Source organism: Dunckerocampus dactyliophorus, chromosome 2 (assembly GCF_027744805.1).
Source record: "Dunckerocampus dactyliophorus isolate RoL2022-P2 chromosome 2, RoL_Ddac_1.1, whole genome shotgun sequence".
In the NCBI taxonomy this organism is placed as follows: Eukaryota; Metazoa; Chordata; class Actinopteri; order Syngnathiformes; family Syngnathidae; genus Dunckerocampus; species Dunckerocampus dactyliophorus.
In genome coordinates, this window is record NC_072820.1 from 13,381,085 (window position 1) to 13,396,495 (window position 15,411).

Consider the following 15,411-nt stretch of genomic DNA (forward strand, 5'->3'; position numbering starts at 1 on the left):
GGGGCGGGGCCACAGCTGGATGACCTCTGACCCAGAGAAGGGAACCACGAGCCAAGGCTGACAGCTGCCATGGACTAGGCAGGCGACCTGTTATCATCTCCTTCACTCATATGGTTTACGACTCAAGACGATTTCTGCTCAACTCATCGACTTTCCTTTTCATTTCAAACAGTTTTCACACTGCCTGTATTTGTTCCAGTACTCACAGGTCCTGGAAGGGAGGAAAACGCCAACATCTGTGCTTCACTGGAATTTTCATATTGCAGAGATTAAATGATAAAAGTGCATAGTCATCATGTTTATCTACACCATTTCCATTGTTGTTTGCGCTGCTTTCTTTGAGCTGTTTGGATAACAAAGCCAGAGAAGCTTCTTTAAGGCCGTCAGTGCAGCGAGTAAAGTAGTAGTTTAAGTGTTCACTATTAACCCAAAGGCAGCCTGGTGATAGACAGCCTTGTGGTCGAGGCTCACTCGGGGCTATTAGTAGATCATTGGAGGAGTGACTTTTCCCGTCACGTCCTCCACTTTCCTTTGGGGGAAAAAAGGATATTGATGTGATTCAGCTGCTAAACTGGGGAAAAGAAGATCCCTGCTGAGGTTAGACATTTACTCCAATTTCGGTCAACGGGTTTGGTACTGATTAAATGGCTGCAGTTTAAGATTTTACCCAACTAGCATCGTGCTAGTTTATGGACATCACAGCAACATAAAAAAAAAGTATTGAAATAACAATACACTGTAAGTCAAACCAAAATACTGTATAGTCACACTCCTCCCCAAACAGTAGTGCATTTAAGTCTGCTGGGTTTTTTTTATTGTACTAACTCAAAATATATTACGATGTTATGTGTAGCAGCTCTTTAACTCAGGTGTACTTTATACCAAGGTTGCCACACTGGCATGCCTACTTGTAGCTCTACTTGCTTTAGTTTGAGGTGGGCGGTTTTGCACATGAAAATGGTACCTCAAGAATGTGTGGAAATCACTGTAGATTGGCTGCATCAGTAAAAAAAAAAACGCTACCAAACACCATCAATGGAGGAAAAGAAAAAGACACATTTTATCCAAAGGAGACTGAGGGCAGTTAGGAACTGGAGCACTGCAGCAAAGTGGAAGACTGAAGTATTTTTTTGAGTACCTACAAAACACTATAGAAATGTGATGTTTTGCTAAGGCATAGCAACGGGATAAACTATTGTTAGCACGAGTGTTTATTTTTGTCATGCTTAAATTGTGCATTGTTGTGGTAATGACAACATCGTAGAAATAGTGCATCACAGATTTGCCAGTAGAAACGTGTCAATAGCCAGTGTTTTGTTGTTTCGAGGCAAGGTAGCTGATAATGGAAAAAGAGGATTTTGTTATTGGTGGACTACTCGCGTTGTTTTAGTCCTAGCAAAGCAATTGTTATTATTGAAACTGTACAAAAAATGCAGCATATTAAAGTTACAATATTTATTTAAAAAGAAAATGATGAGTTTTGTAAGCATTTAGCAATTAATATCATTATTATGAATGCCCTGTGATTGACGGACTTGATTGACAAAGTCAGCTGGGACCCTCAACTGGATAAGCAGTAGAAAATAAATGAATGTTTTACTTGTTTCATCACTATCACACACCCCATGTTGGAGGTGTCCATTAACATTGTAGTCATCTCATATCTCTGGTCTTGATGGATGCAGAGGGAGGGAAACCCCACACTTAACTCCCCGTATGTCAGACCCGTGCTGTGCCGCGATAGGGGTGAACGGCGCACCTTCTTCTGCACTCGATGACGGAATTGCCGTGAAAAAAAGACATTTATCTGTCTTCACAAGCCGCAAAGACGAATGAGGTGCTGCGTGAGCTATCGCTACACCGGGCCTGTCGTCTCCTTGGTTTCACTGTTGTTCAGGTGCCTCATTTTTTTCTATTTTACAGCAGTGACGGTATGCATTTATCAATACGAAGGGACTTAAATCATGTCTTGCAGCCCAGCCATGTTTGGCATGCCATGGGTGATGATGTTTTGCCTTTATGTGTGTGTAGGCTTATGCTTGTTTCTCCTTGTTGTTGGTCTGCGTTTTTGACAACTTTAATGAACACAGGGATTATTCTACTATTCTACCGCTATTCTACAGTCCAATAAAAACAGAGATGGTACCGCTGCTCCATTGCAATAATTTCAATTTCCAGGTCTAAGGTTACTGGGAGGTGCAGCAGCTTGACAATAATAGCAAAAACACATTTTTCAAATTGGCTAAGCTACCTTAAATGAACTGATTTTTAGGTCCTACGGTCGCGGAGTCTGCGGTGAGCAGAAAAGGCCACAAAATATGCTCCAGAGAATATGTTTACCGGCAAGTAGAGGAGTTCCCAGTCGTATTATGTTCTATGACAATCTAATTCAAAAATTACCTCAAGTTTTATGCAACTTTAGAGGTGTATATTTCTAGAAAAATGGAAATTTTGCGACTTCAGGTTCATTGGACTTTAGAGGATTCACTGTATTTAGAAATAGCCCAAACAGTGCTCCATAAATCTTTACCTTTGGACGTGACTTCTAAGAGCAATCTCTTCAAAGAGCAAAGGAAGCACGATTCATGCAAAGTCTTGTTGCACGTGCGTTGCATAAGAACTACAACACCCTGGTCCACGGTAAAAGAAACGGGGGCCGCAGATAGGGAGCACAGGCCCCTCCTTCCGAACTCAGGCATTTCCTTCTGGGATATTCCCCTCTTGCGACCTCAGAGGAGAAGCAGGAGAGGAAAAAGTGAGTGTCGAGCTGGCAGGATCCGTCAGAATGAGCCCTGTGTGTAAGAGAGAGTAGCAAGCCAGGCCTGACCTTTGACGGATCTGAGTGGCAGCCCTTCAGTTTTGGATCAGCCGGCAAGGAGTGGCTGGAAAGAGGCCCTCGTTCTATTGTTCTGTGTGTGACGTTGCCTGCCATGCTCCACTGAGGGCAGGTGCTTGAGGGTGTCAAAATAGGAAGGCCGGCGGACAGGCTTGGCTGCCATCCATGCTCCTTTGACATACGACAAAAGCGCCACTCTCACCTTGGCACAAAAGAATACCAGAATTGATGAGCGGGTCATTTGCAAAGATTTTTGCTGGAGACTCCAAGAGGGAACATTAATGGGAAAGAGCCAACTAACCTTTGGACCCATATGATAGTACTCTGGAAAGATTTGCTCATCTCCCCATCCTCATTTTGTTTGCCATAGAACTGTCTTTGCATAAGAGATGATGCATGACCCTCATCATACAACACCCAATGTTCCGAGGCTGTCGTTGAAGATAATCAAGCACATTGTTTAAATGTACTTGCAGGTTCAATGCATGATACATGAATAAAGGTCACACATACACTGACCATAATAGAACACTCTCCAGGCAAACCGGCCAAGTTGTTATCAAAGCCCCAAGTGATTATTTTCCACAAGATTTTCCTGTCAGGATGTTATGAATGTCTCCATGTTTGGTGGTCGCTGATAAATGGCATTGCTTTTTTGCGCTGATGTCATCCAGCAGCCTCGAGGCCCAACTTCCTCTCCAAGTCACTGTGAATGCCCCATCCACGACTGCATAGGTGTATTGTACTTGCTTCATAATCCAGAGCACATTTCTCTACAGAAGCAATAAGATCCATCAGCACCACAGTTTCTATGAGGGTCATTATTGGCGCTAAATACTGCAATATTGATCATCCTTCATCCTCAGTATGTGCAACATGAGGGCGGATTGTATTTATACTGGCAGGGAACAAGGCTTCCTCCAGCGGCGGTACTGTACACCGCAGATTTATATTAACCAGTCTCTCTATGCTTTGTTTGTTTTCATGGCGTGTTCAGCCATCACTCAACAAATAGATGATCGGGGTATGACTTCCTGCGGTGCGAAGTAAGCCATTGAAGGTTAGATCGTCGCAGCTGCATGCAGGACGGTGAATGGAGATGTGTCACATCACTGTTTTCTTGCACAGCGTAGTCCGACCCAAGAGGAGGTCTGTCTGGTTTTGGATTTGTAATAGAAGTCATCTGAACTTAGAGGCTGATATTGTCCCTCAACCACAAACACACAAACAAAGCATGTATGGAATGAAATCCTACACTTGCTTTTATGTAATGTAGCAACTACAGCAGCACTGAGAATATCCTCTTTCACACAGAGAATCCTCAACATGTTAGGGACTATTTTCATTTTTTTTTTACTTGAGTCACAATGGGACGAATGGAATAGTCCACACCACAATTAAAACATCCATTTGTATAATACATCGCAATCTCGGTTTTTGTTATTAAGTCATTATAAAAGGTCAGGTGAAAACCAAAACATGCAAAAACCGATAGGAAACCCACAAGAAATAATGTAAATCCAATTAATCCTTTGTCCTCCAGACAAGCATAAACAAAAAATACATTTTATAGAGAATAATTATAGTTTTACATGCCGACAACAACATTTAACATCGCCTTTACCTTTATTGAAGACTCTTCGTGGTGAAGACGACGAGGAGCGGAGAGGGAGGAAGAAAGTAGAGAAGAGGGGATCAAAACCACCAACAATGTCTTAACATCTTCAGTTGTTGTGATCTGTTTTGTTAACATCTTTACTTTTTCCGCAACATTAGCTTCCTTGAGTTCGTCTTCTTTTTCAGGATGGGATGTATTGTTGATGCGGCGAACTGACTGGTTTGTGTAACATTCTCGTTTCAGTTTGACAAAAGAATGCGCCTTACAGGACACCATAGTAATGTGTAAACTAAGTATTGTGAGATTTGCTGTTGGGTGAATGAAGATGGCTAAATAAACAAGAAGACCAAATCATACAAAAACTGGGGTGTTCAAGGTTTGACGGTACATCCATATTTGTGTAAAAGCACAAATATGTTGCTACCCCAACAGTTTTCTGCCTTGGTGGACGTCTGTGCTCTCCGTTATGCTATTCTAGCTTGTAATGTGAGATGTCAAAGACACAGTCCCACCCTTGCCAGTTCTGTACAGTAAGATCTTGTTTATCGTGGTTAATAGGTTCCAGACCCAACCGTGATAAGTGAATTTCTGTAAAATAAGATTCCTTATTTATAAATGGAATATTTTCATAGTTAGAGCAGAGAAAACCTGTTGATGACCTTGTAAATACTCTTTTTAATATTATTAGAGCCCTCTAGACATGAAATAACACCCCTATAGTTGCCTTTACACTCATAATTACCCAATATAATAAACATAAATAACAGAAAATAAGACATAGGCATAATATGCATAATATGCTCATGTGTGTCGCTATAAATGTGTTCCCTATGGGAGCTGAGTGGCGAGGGGACAGGAAGTGATGTTGGAGGTTCAGAATTGAGTTTTAGCTTGGCATGGGTTACTTCAGCAGCAGAATACAGAATACTCGCTACATCGCAGTTCAAACGTCACGCCCTCAGTCTATTTTTTAAATTTTTTTAAATTGATTAATAAATGATCATTGTTTTGTGGTTGGATATGGCCTATTATTAGTCAAAAATACGCATATTTAAGCAAATTGTACTTATTCTTGCCGTAAATTAAGAATTTTCAAGCATAAAAATGGCTAAATGAACTAACTAAATGAACTAAAATACAAATACAATGCAGAAGATTTTTCAAGATAATTGTGAATGTAGTATTCTACCTTGTCAGTAATTGTTTGATGAACTAGCACCAGACGTGGTCGCCAGAACAGCCATTTATTGCTATTGTTGGAGCCATAACCTACAACAAGCTAAAACTCAACTCTGAACCTCTAGCGTCACTTCCTGTCCTGCACACACATCTGCCTGCCCGCCACTAAGACCCCCTAGGGAACACATTTACTGTGACACACACGAGCTGAAGTTTTATTTACGTCTTAAATGCCTTATTTACTCCTATTACGTCTACTGGGGGGGCGGCATGGCTAGGTGCTAGAGCGGTCATCTCGCAACCTGAAGGTTGCAGGTTCGATCATGTCCAAGTATCCTTGGGCAAGATATTGAACCCCCAGTTGCTCCTGATGCTGCGTCATCAGTAGGTGTCAAAGCGCTTTCTTTGAGTGCCTTGGAGGTGGAAAAGCGCTATACAAGGGAAAGACCATTTAGCATTTACTATATTAGGTAATACAAGTGTAAAGCCATTTAAAGCCGCCATTATAATACATTGATGAGACAATAGCCACCGCAGGAAGTACGCAGTCCACAAAAAAAAAAACAACTGCTAACTTGTGAGCCTATAGGTTATTTTATTTACAGTATGTCTAATATGTCTTATTTTCTCTGATTATATGTACTATATTGGGTAATATAAAGGTTTCATATTTAGAGGACTCTAATAATGTTCAACTGTATTTAGAAGATTGTAAACAGGTTTTCTATGCCACAACTACAAAAATATTCCATTCATTATTACTGAATTCTACTTTGCCAAAATTCACTTATCGCGGTCAGGTCTGGAACCAATTAACTGCGATAAACGAGGGATGACTGTACTACATATCATTCGCAGCGTCTTTGAATGCGTCTTCTGAATGCCTTAAATACAGTATGTATTGTAGTTTATTTAGCCATTTTATGCTTGAAAATGATTCATTTAGACAAAAAATAAATAAAACTGCATAAATGTGCAAATTTTGTGACTAATAACAAACAGCATTCAACCATGAAAGAGCATGATTTATTACTGAATGTATTTTTGAAAAACTGCGACGGAGTGAAGCCACAAAACTCGAACTGCAAAATGGCGAGGGACAATTGTACTATACACTTAAGAACTTTAGGGATATAAAATTATGAGCCATCATAGGTGGACTTTCTGTGCATCTAAATGTCAGTCAGATAGTCGCATTGGTGTTGCCTGCCGCCAGGAGATCCCCGCAGTCATTGTTCCTGGGGCTCCGCTGTTGACGGACAGCACCGCCGGTTCGCTTGTACTTCCTGTACAGACCCAGACAGCCCGCTTCTCTGCTCTTATCATGCATGTCACTGAGCCAGGGGAGAAGAAAAAGAAGGGGAAGTCAGTGGGGGGTGGTGTTGTGGGGGAGTATTAAGAGCAAGAAGAGGGGTTTTCCTTTATGGTTTGACACTGAGCCAACTCCAGTCTGAGCTGATGAGTGACGACGCCGTGTATTACTTTAAGATTACTTTAAGTACGCACATTATTTCTAGCAGAGTTGGAAGCTGAAATACATTTTTTTTTATTAAGATTCCCTGTTTGGGCACGACTGAAGATGGTTGCTGCTGATAAGATAAGAATGTAGCAGTGGCCTTCTCTGGTTGCTGGTGCAGGAGGAGGAAATGCCTATCTGATGGGATTCTTTTAAATTGGATTTTCAATGCTCAGACAGGGAAGGAGAAAAACATTGACACGTTTTTGGGAGTTGGTTGGCCCAGCGGTGTTATAAACAACAAATAATGACACTTGTTTTATGAGATGATGTCATTTTTGTGTGGCCGTGTGGAACTTGTTGATATATTGAAGGCAATATCAACTCATGCTTATCTTCAGATTAATCATTTAATTGCTCTATAATAAATATGTGATTCAGACATAGTAAAACTATAAAACTACACACCTACAATGATGTTTTTTTGCCAGAAAATTCATGTTAGGAAACTTTTCCAACTTTTTTAGCACGAGCCCAGGACTAACTAAAATGTGACCCTTGTGTTTTAACATAAAAAGAGTGCTTGTCATGAACAAGTTTACCTCATGCCATTAAGTCAGCCACCTGCAGTAGTCGGCTAAAAAGAGGCCACTTGGGTCATCAACAGACCTGGATGCCAAGTCCAGCAAAACCAAACATTTGCTGAATAAACCCATGAGGCAGTAAGCCTTCGTGTAAATGGCATTTGACAGGAGATGAGCTGTTTTTGTGTCATTTAAATTAGATTTGCGGGGCCGTCACCTTTTTCCTGCCTGCATTAGAGAAAGGTTAGAACTGTGTAAACCTTCGCAACCGGCTGAGATAAAGGCAGCGGTGGTCACTGGCTACTTCCTGGTGCTCCCTTACTTTCAACACGCACTACCCTGATGCAAATATTTCTCTTGGCTTTTTTGTGTAATAAATGATGTTAAAACCATCAAACTACAGGCACTAGTCCAAGAGCAGTCAAACAAAAAGGCAGTTTGTTTGTTTGCACTGATAAGGACAGCATTTATTGTGTGTAGAAAAAGTGCACCGCATTTAAAAGTGAACTTACATGTGCACATTTGACCCAACTGTCGAGTAGCAATTGAACCCAAAAGCGACCCCACATTTTCACCAAGCGGTACAGATCAGTTCGCCGTGATGTGATTTAAATGTGTAAAGTACTGGGATGGCAATAGTTGTGTCAGCAAGTCAAATTCTGTCAACAACAAATGTTCATCAATAAAAATGCAGGGAAGTGATTATCCTGCCCATGAATACCGATGGTCTATTTGACAGAAGAGACAACCTTTGCCTGACTACGGCAAAAACACTGCAATTTTTTCAGGATTGTTTTTTTTTTTTACTCCTTTGTGGAAATGTTGTTGTAATTTTTTTTGTGAGGAATTGGCCTCCGGGCTCCCAGTTGACAAGGGTTGCTCTGAGGTTCAAACCGCTGTCATGTCTTACATGACTTTAACAAGATTAGCTGCATTTAGCTGTGTTTTGCTTTTTACTTGGCTTTTTGGGGATTTTTCCCACACTTACACAAAAGGAACAGACTCAACAATGTAAAACAAACAAAAAAAACTAACAATGTAAGAGTGGGTTTTTCATTGTTTTATTTTAACATCGGTTAATATGTTTTTACACCAGCATTACGACTGTCAAAATAGTACGTTAAGGTGCTGTCAGTCTTGATTACACGGCTGCCGAAAGGGCGCTCGTGTTTGAACGTACTGCGAGCATTATATCATCCCCTCGTCCTGATTTGAGTAATGAAACTACGCCTGACGTAATACACGCACACGTTACGTTGTTGTCAACTAATGATAGCAATCTGACAAAGTTTTCTAGCCTACTGTAACAACAGCCTGACTGAAAATTGTGGGCCACTTGTCTGAGGCCGCTTTTGTGTGTGTGTGTGTGTGTGTGTGTGTGCATGCGCTATGGACATGTGCGTGAATACCAGCCAGCCGTGAGTGACAAGTCATCTTATTCAGGCTGAACGACATTTTGTGTTTAATCAGTTTTCTTAAACCAATATGGTGTTCTGATATTTTGTCATTGAAAAAATATATTTTGGAAACAAAAACATACAGCACCTGTCACGTCTGTACAGCATTTATGATGACAACAGTTTCACTCTGGAACTGCAGCAGCATTTACACTTGCATGTGTTCTTCCTCCGCATTGTCCTGAAATTTGCTGTGGCAGTACGTGCCATTTATTTATTTATGGCACACCTGAAAAGCGTGTTTGTGTTCTGTTTACGCATCAATTACGCACTTGGCACGAAGTTCATGACCGAACATGGTGCGCATTGGCACAAACTGACGACACTCCTGCACCACTTATTTACACCTTGTCAAGTACTGTTTACATCCAGTGCATAACAATAGTACGTGCAACGGGCATTTTTTCCACATGGGTATGCATTGTCACCATCACTTCCCGCATCCGTGAAGCAGTCGTGGCATTATTTGGTCCTACTGTGTCCCGCGTGACGCGTGACGCCACCAGCAGTCATCACCCTTAGTTTCGCTAATCCCTCAACTTGCAGATGTTGAACTCCAGAGAAGAAACTCATGCAATAAAGAAAGGTAAGTCTATATTTTCTTGCAGCTGCAGGTAGAGAATGTGCAAAGCAGGAAGGAGGCAATAAAGTAGAAAAAAAAGAGACAGGGACAGTGTGGGAGAGGGAATTGCTGACATCGCTTTGGGCATTATGATTAGTTATTATCAGAAAATCACAAGGAAGAGCCAAGACGCTACAGGAATTACTTGAGAATTCCCCTTGAATTGCTCCAAGAGGTGGTGGAAAAGTTAACCCATTCATGTGAATGAAACACGCTATGATACGCACCGCACGCATCGTTTGCACATCCGTTGCGGTGTTTCGAGGTGCATTCACGTTGCATTCAAGACTAGAAATGACGATCACGACTAGAAATTACCCACTGGCAAGATTGCGTACCAACGTGGGGACAAAGTGCATGGATGTGTAAAAGAGGGTTGTGTTAGTATTTAAAATAAGCAGTTTTGCAATCCAGACAAATCAGAGATTGAGGCTCAAACCAGAATGGGTTGTGTTCGACCTTAGAGATCCCAGAATTTTCATAAGGAAGTAACAATTCTGTTGCCCAATCAGCAGACTGCAGTGTATTTCCCTCCACCCATTGAAACCACATCACTGTAATTGGTACCTCAGTTGAAGGGTGCCAAAATGTGTCGGCGTAGCTTACAGACTTGTACCTTATTGAGGTATACTCCTATTCAAGCAGTGATTTTGGATGGGGTGCTGGTGGCTGCAGTAGAAATCTGTTTATTTTTATTCCACCGCTGGGAGAAACCGTCCCCCCACTCTGCCCCCCCGCTCTTTAATGTTCGGCCATGCGGCTTGCCTGATGCAACTGGCCTCCTCTGTTATGAACAGAGAGTAAACAAAGCATTAAGTCATCATAAATCATGGCTGGATGACACGACGGCTTCCGTGATTGGATGAGGAGCTCCTTCTCTCCTCCTCGGTCCCAACGTGTAAGATCATTATTAAAATTGCAGCCCAATTAAGATAATGCTAAATTACTTTCACCCACTTTGATGTGCGGTGGGGATTTTTTTTCTCCAATCTGCAGTTGAAGGAGCAGTGTCTTAAAAGGAAGGCGCAAAGGAGGGCAGGAGGGAAGACAATTGCTGGGGCTTTGATGTTTGTATTGCTTTGCGTGTAGTTAGATTGGAAACGTGCCTGATTGCTTCTGTGAAATGAATTTTAGACAAAGCCTCATTTCCAAAAGTGAACGCTACATCTCATTTGCTGCACACTGCAGACAACTTGAACTTCTGGCAGATTAGGTGGAGTTTAGTGTGTGCTGCGTTGTACTTTGGGTGAACTCATCACAGTCGCCACAGGCCTCTGAATGCTGAAACATTGTGTTTTTTTCTTTCTACTCCATCTTGTTTCCATGTTGAAGCAATGGACTGAACATGTTTCCTACTGCCAAGTGTGCATGTGCAGTGTGTATGAAAACCTCCTCAGGACTAATTGGGATTTGTTTCATCCATCCAGTCCTGTCTAGATGTTATTCAATTGATTAGTCAGTTAGAAAACCAATTCACACAACACTGTGTTGAAGGGTGGCACATGGGCCAACAAAGAACCTATTAAATATGAATACATATTGTTACAGTCTGCTTGCACTGGGGCAGTAACCCACCAGGTTGAGAAAAGGTTGCTGTGTGTTGCAGCAGGAACATACTATACTGACCCCAATATAAAATCTCTTTTCCCCTAATAAAAAAGACAGGCGGTCTTCTATTATGGGTCTTGAGAGTTGCCAAACAACTTGTCTCCAAGCAAGTGTCACTCACACACACCAGTGGCCTGGAGACACACTGAGACCCGCTGGGGAGTAGAAAGTATTTAAATGTTGTGGGCAAGTTAGAAAAATATGGTTTGTGAAGCAGAGTCATCAAACACCTGTCGAGCTTTTATTCTTTTATTGCAATCTACCAGTTGTTGCTGATACTAAAAACATGAAACATGAAAAACATGAAAAAACATGAAAAATATTGATTTTTGCCTTTGATTTCGTCTGAAAACTACTTTTATGAAATAGATCTTGATAAAGAGGAGTTGTTTCTATTCAGCGTCGTCTTGCATCAAACAGATCAGTGTGTGGATGCAAAACAACTTTCTCCAGCTGAACTCGGACAAAACTGAAATCATTGTCTTTGGCCCACAGAAACAAAGACAAAGTGTTATTAGCCACCTTGAGACTCTTTCTCTAAAACCTAATCAGGTTAGAAATGCAGGCGTAATAATGGACTCAGATCTGAACTTTAACAGCCACATTAAATCAATAACATCAGCAGCTTTTTACCACCTAAAAACATTGCCAAAATCAAGGGGATAGTGTCTAAGACAGATTTAGAGAGTCTTGTCCATGCCTTTGTCTCCAGCAGGCTAGACTACGGCTTTCTCACCGGGCTCTCTAAACGAGTCAAACAGCTGCAGTACACCCAGAATGCTGCTGCTCGAATCCTGACTAGAACCAGGAAATATGACCATATTAGTCCAGCACTCAGGTCTCTGCACTGGATTGCGGTCGATCAGAGAATAAACTTAAAAACAGCTCTGCTTGTGTACAAGTCTTTTCATGGTCTTGCGCCAAAGTACATCTGTGACATGTTAGAGACAGATGAACCATCTTGGGCTCTGAGAAGCTCATTGAGTGGTCTCCTGCGGGTGCCCAGAGTCAAGACTAAACACAATGAGGCTGCGTTTCAGTTTTATGCTGCCAAAATCTGGAACAATCTTCCAGAAGATGTGTGACAATCCTCAACTTTGGTAATGTTAAAATCCAGGCTGAAAACACTTCTATTCAACTGTGCACATGACAACTAAAACTATTTTATCTGCACTCTTCATTTTGAATTTTTTTTTTTGTTTTCTGGAATGACTTATGGAATTGTATGTAATGATTACTATAGAATGAATTTATGTTTTTATGGGTTGATTTTATGAAGTGATTTTATCTTTCTTTTCTGTAAAGCCCTTTGAATTACCGTGTGTACAAATTGTGTTCTGTAAATAAACTTGCCTTGCCTTATACTTGGGTCAGTGCAGTACATAATCATCCCCTACAAGATTGATATCGTACAATATTGCTACTACTGAGCCATTCTACTAAGTATTTTATTTTGTGTTATTGTACATAATGCATCACCAAGTTTCCTTGAAGAAAAGAAACTGTAAAAACTGTATGTCCCTACATTTTGCGGGGTTTCTGTTCCAAGCCTAATATAATCATAACATAATCCACACTGCTTGCTTGTTGAAATTCCAGTAAAGATTTACGATCATATATTAACTTGTGCTCCCCTCGCTTCAAGTTTTGAGACCGGATTGTTCTATATAAGCGTCTCACAGCAACTATGGTGCGTTCAACCCCTGAACCGCCTGTGAAATCTCAACACTCGACGAAAAAACATTATCAGTGAAGCATAAAGACATAAACATGTAAAATTGTGTGAGGGGGGGGTTAACAGTGGTACATGTATCCTGTATATGTAACGTATTTATAAATTGTTAGCAACCTATGTTTACGGAGGTAAAAAAAAATGTATTCACGGATCAAATCACCAAAACTGCATTTTTGTGGCAAAATACTGCATTTTCGGTGGCGCATATTATGATAAAATTTTAACAATTTACTACTCAGTAAATCCACCAAGTTCAATTAAAGGGACGAAGCAATACTAGAAGAATGAATACTTGCTAATACAGCAACTGCAGCTTCTCTTCAAAGGGTCAATCTCATAAAAACAAAAAAAAATCCTCTTCCCATGTACTGTATAATTTTTTTCTTTGACTAATGTTACCGGTGGGCTCTATTCTGTCTATTGTTTCTCGTCACACCCTTTTGTCTGAAAGTTCACGTATTTGCCTGACTTGTCGCTGTAAACACAATGGCAAAAAAAACAAAAAAACATCAGAGGGCCTGTGGACTGGGGATGTTTATATGAGCCGAGGGCCTGGAGATGGAACAGAGAGATACAAGTGGCGATCTGTGAAAGGAGCCGCCGCTGTAATCGCCGCTGCCCGCCATGGCGCACAAACACCAGCTGGCCACCTCTCATGCAGACGGAGACCACCTAAACACCTGCAAGAGAAGCCCTCCGAGTGATGTGACGTTCATGTTCAACTCACTCGATGCCTCTCAAGTAGGATAACAACGTCTTTTTTTCATTCGTCGAGCATCTCCTCCATGTGTTTGTTTTTGTAAAAACCGCACTTTACAACAAAATCAAGCATGCGTACGGAAGGTAAGACGTTAGAAGAAAATGAGTTAACTGCCCAGAGAGTAAACAATGGCCCACTGAAAGAGGCTGTAGGGAGGAAGGGTTTAAATCTGCAGGGTCGAAGGTCAGATTGTCCATTGACACAAGCTGACAGCTGATATTTGAGATAGACTTGTTCTCTCACACGCTTTTAACTGCTGAATTTGTTTGCATAAGAGTGCATGTTATATTAGATCAGCAATAAAATCTCTGCACTTAACAGTCTGGCAACTTTTTTTCAGAATAGGATTAGGGTTTTAAAGCGATTGTCAAGGGAAGCAAGGCATTTCGGAAGCATGTTGTTGTGATTAAGCTCCAAGTGTCACTATCGATCTGGGATTGGATAGATGAATGCAACTGAGTTAGATCCCGACAAGCTAAAACGCGATCGTGCTTCCTGATTAAAACAATATAAAGGCAATGCGTGCAAGTTATCAGATTGGAACTCCGGATGGAATTGTCATGCAGCAATTTAAGGAAAACATCAATGCTTTCATTTGCTGTTGATACGACAACTTCACTGTGCTTTTCCCCATTAACTTTAACACTTATTACAGTGTAGACAGATAGATGTGGCCTTAACACAGCAATTAATAATCAATGACTGAAAATTGCCAAACCCTTGATAAGGTTATCTTTTATCATTAGTTTTCATTAAAAATGTTTGCCAAAATGATGCCTCTTTTTTCATACATTGTCTCGTTTTTTTGTACAATAGTGCGCTATTGAACTAGTCCATTTGCCCTGCACTGTATCAGTCCATGGAATCGAGTACCCAAACAAAGCAACCTATGCTTTGGTGACTCACTGCCTGTGTATTTTTATTGCATGCGATTGCCAAATAGCCCGCCACGGGGCCAAATAAAGTTGCGAGTACCAGCAGTTTGATAAAAAAGGTGAGAGGACACTATTGAATTCAAGAAATCATTTGCAAAGTACAAATATGGTGTCCCCTGCCCCCTCCCTCACTGTCTTTGCTGACAAGATCCTTTAATAAAGGTAAGAAATATGTTCATTATATTATTTGTCCATTTCATTCGTCATTTATAATTATTTTTGCATTGTTTTCTGTATGTAAAACTAGAACTATTCTCTATAAAATGTATTTTTTGTTCAAATGTTTGAGTGTCTGAAACATATTAATTGGCTTCACATCATTTCCTAAGGGAAAAAATTCCATCCATTCATCTTCTATGCCGCTTGTTTTAGTTTTTGTATGTATGGTTTTCGTCGGACCTTATTAAACGAATTCATAACAAAAAAAGGAGCTAACTCTGTATATACTGTAGGCTTCTGTATAGATTTGTCTCAAAAGGGCAGAGCTGCACCGCCATCTGACTTTCCAAATTCAAGTGAGGAGCCACTCAGAAGGAAATAGCTCAAGACTTAGTCTGTTGTAGACATCACAGACTTTAAAAAGAAGAGAAAAAAATTGTAATTGGCGTAGTGTGTAGTAGG